This window comes from Osmerus mordax, chromosome 3 (assembly GCF_038355195.1).
Source record: "Osmerus mordax isolate fOsmMor3 chromosome 3, fOsmMor3.pri, whole genome shotgun sequence".
Classification (NCBI taxonomy): domain Eukaryota; kingdom Metazoa; phylum Chordata; class Actinopteri; order Osmeriformes; family Osmeridae; genus Osmerus; species Osmerus mordax.
The window spans coordinates 437,860-442,173 of NC_090052.1; positions in this window are offsets into that span (position 1 = coordinate 437,860).

A 4,314-nucleotide genomic window follows, 5' to 3' on the forward strand; every position below is an offset into this window, starting at 1 on the left:
CCCACACACACACTGTCCCCCCTGCCCCCCCCACACACACTGTCCCCCTGCCCCCCCCACACACACACTGTTCCCCTGCCCCCCCACACACACACTGTCCCCCTGCCCCCCCACACACACTGCCCCCCCACACACACACACTGTCCCCCTGCCCCCCCCCACACACTGCCCCCTGCCCCCCCCACACACTGCCCCCTGCCCCCCCCACACACTGCCCCCTGCCCCCCCCCACACACACTGTCCCCCTGTCCCCCCCACACACACTGCCCCTGCCCCCCCCCTCACACACTGTCCCCTGCCCCCCCCCACACACTGCCCCCTGCCCCCCCCCACACACACTGTCCCCCCTGCCCCCCCCACACACACTGTCCCCCTGCCCCCCCACACACACACTGTCCCCCTGCCCCCCCCCCACACACACTGTCCCCCTGCCCCCCCCCCCACACACACTGTCCCCCTGCCCCCCCCACACACACTGTCCCCCTGCCCCCCCACACACACTGCCCCCTGCCCCCCCACACACACTGCCCCCTGCCCCCCCACACACACTGTCCCCCTGCCCCCCCCCACACACACTGTCCCCCTGCCCCCCCACACACACTGTCCCCCTGCCCCCCCACACACACACTGTCCCCCTGGTCCCCCCACACACTGCCCCCTGCCCCCCCCACACACACTGCCCCCTGCCCCCCCACACACACTGTCCCCCTGCCCCCCCACACACACTGTCCCCCCTGCCCCCCCACACACACACTGTCCCCCTGCCCCCCACACACACTGTCCCCCTGCCCCCACACACACTGCCCCCTGCCCCCCCCACACACACACTGTCCCCCTGCCCCCCACACACACTGTCCCCCTGCCCCCCCACACACACTGTCCCCCTGCCCCCCCACACACACTGCCCCCTGCCCCCCCCACACACACACTGTCCCCCTGCCCCCCCACACACACTGTCCCCCTGCCCCCCCACACACACACTGCCCCCTGCCCCCCCCCACACACACTGTCCCCCTGCCCCCCCACACACACTGTCCCCCTGCCCCCCCCCACACACACTGCCCCCCCCCCACACACACTGTCCCCCTGCCCCCCCCCCACACACACTGCCCCCCCCCACACACACTGTCCCCCTGGTCCCCACACACACTGCCCCCCCCCACACACACTGTCCCCCTGGTCCCCCACACACTGCCCCCTGCCCCCCCCACACACACTGTCCCCCTGCCCCCCCCACACACACACTGCCCCCCCCCACACACACTGCCCCCTGCCCCCCACACACACTGTCCCCCTGCCCCCCCCCCACACACACTGCCCCCACACACACTGTCCCCCTGCCCCCCCCCACACACACTGTCCCCCTGGTCCCCCCACACACTGCCCCCTGCCCCCCCCACACACACTGTCCCCCTGCCCCCCCACACACACACTGTAACTCTGCTCTACTGAGGGTTAGACCAGCTCTACTCTGCTGAGGCTGTTTGAAGCTCATGAGCAAAATCTGCTCTAAAGCCACAGACATACATTTACACACACACCCACATTTACACACACCCACACAACATATATACACAAACCCACTTTCACACATATACAGTACATGCACTCACTCACCCACACACGCACGCACACGTGTGGTGTGTGTGATTAAAGGGTAGCAGTGCTGGGGGCCACCCTGTCATTACCCTGCTGCTCCTCGGTGAGGGGCGGGGCTACACACCGCAGGGGGTGGGGCTACACACCGCAGGGGGGCGGGGCCCCCCACCTCTAACCCCCAGTTGTCCAGCTGTAGAACCTCTTCTTTGGCAAACTCATCTCTGGTCTGGACATCTGGACACACACACACATACAAACACTCACACATACACACTGGTTTCCATCTAATTTTAGGATCATGAAGTTCAAACAATACTGGAGAGGGGGGAGGAGGGGAGGAGAGGAGGAGAGAAGGAGAGGAGGAGAGGGGAGGGTCAGGGTAGGACCAGGCCTCTGAGAGGAGATACACTCACACTTGAACATCACAGTAGAAGCTCTCTCTCTCTCTCTCTCTCTCTCTCTCTCTCTCTCTCTCTCTCTCTCTCTCTCTCTCTCTCTCTCTCTCTCTCTGCCTCTATCCTCCTCTCCCTCTCTCTCACTCTCTCTCACTCTCACTCTCTGGTTGGCTCCCTCCTTGGCTGCCGCTCTCTGATTGGCTGACAGAAACGATGTCAGCCAATTCCAGCCAGTTCCTGTCTTCCTGTTTCCTAGAGTCTGATGTCTACCAGCCACCACCCCTCTTCCCCAACCCCCCACACCCCCCTACCACTCATAAATATTTCCTGTCGTGTAAATCCCCTCACCCCCATCTCACCCCCATCACCCTGAACATTATTACTACCATGGGGGATTAGAGGAGGGGGAGGAGGAGAGGAGGAAAGGAAGAGAGGAGGAGGAAAGGAAGAGAGGAGGAGGAGAAGAAGAGAGGAGGAGGAGAGGTGAGCGTGGAGGGAGGTAAAGGGTGTCTCCTGGTGTACTGGACAGTTGGAGGGTTAGGGTTAGGCTAGCCCCAGAACAGGGTTAGGGTTAGGCTAGCCCCAGAACAGGGTTAGGGTTAGGCTAGCCCCAGGACAGGGTTAGGGTTAGGGTTAGGCTAGCCCCAGGACAGGGTTAGGGTTAGGGTTAGGCTAGCCCCAGGACAGGGTTAGGGTTAGGGTTAGGCTAGCCCCAGGACAAGTGATCAGGACAGTCTCTGCTGCCTGGAACACTCACTACGCTCCCCCTGAGAGAGAGGGAGAGGACGGGGGGAGGAAGGGAGGGAGAGAGGGAGGGAGAGGAAGGGCGAGAAAGCGAGGGAAGGAGGGAGAGAGAGGGTGTAGTTGATCTCTCCAGCTGGGAACTCAGTCTTCCTTAGGGACAATATCAGGATGTGAGTGCTGGATGACAAGATATGATAAGAACCTTCAGAATCAGAATGGGATTTATTCGCCATGAAAGTTTGCACAGACAAGGAATTTGCTTTGGCAGGAAGGTGCATACAATAAACATATACCTAAAGTTTAAATATGTGGACTATCTATACTAAGGGTACATAAACTAGCAGTACTAAGTGGGATTAGAATAGAATTAAATATACAATAAAATAAAATATAAGTTGCCGTAAATTACAATAGAAAAATACAAAAATACAAATATTACAAAAATACAAATGTACAAGATACCATTATTGTAATGCAGTGCAAAAAGCAGTGTGTTTTAAGCAAGAGTCATTAGAGTCAGTGTGGTCCCTTGGCCTTGTTGAAGAGGCCAACAGCGGAAGGGAAGAAACTGTTTTTGTGGCGTGAGGTATTGGTCCTGATGGATGCAGGGGTGCAGGGGGGTGTAGGGGAGGGGGCAGGGGAGCGCAGGGGAGGGGGCAAGGGTGTGGGGCAGGGGAGGGGGAAGGGGAGGGAAGGGGAGGGGGGAGGGTAGGGAGGGAGGAAGAGTGTTGTCATGTTCTCACATTAAAAGGTGTGAACCTTTTATGCTGTCAAGATATGCTTACAAAACACCCCACCCATCCACAGAACACAAGCACATACACATGCATGCAACCCACAAACACACACAAACTCACACATATACAGTACAGAGCAAAACACCAGCACAGCACATCAAGCAGGACATGCAGCTGATGGAAGCAATAACAGGAAGCCATGCCTGATAACCAGCTATAGATGTCCTTTCACCCGACCTTTAACCCTGACCCCTCATCCCGACCCCTGCGTGTGGAGTGTGTATGTGTGTGGAGTTTGTGTGTATGTGGAGTGTGTGTGTGTGTGTGTTAGTGAAGGGAGATTCCTAGACGCAGTCACCAGTACAGCAGGGTAAGGGTCTGTCCTGTTTGAGGGGAATAAGGATTATCTGAGGGTACTGGGGTGGTCAGGGCTGCTGTCTCCGGGGCTGCTGGGAAACACGATGTGACACCAGGCTACTGCTGTGCGATCTAACACCTGCTTCACCCAGGGAACCATGCTGCTTCTTACAGAACTCTGAGGTTTACACCTCTCACCCTGCACACCACCCGACATACCACCCAGCCTCCCTCAACCTGCTCATATAACCACAAGCACCAAAATAAAGTGAGCTAAACAGATTTCTTTATGCAGCTTTTGAGTCTAACACAGCTCGCTGCCTGCCCGTCTGTCTCTCTGCCTGCCCGTCTGTCTCTCTGCCTGCCCGTCTGTCTCTCTGCCTACCCGTCTGTCTCGCTGCCTGCCCGTCTGTCTCTCTGCCTGCCCGTCTGTCTCTCTGCCTGCCTGTCTGTCTCCCTGCCTGTCATTGACTTGCGACCAC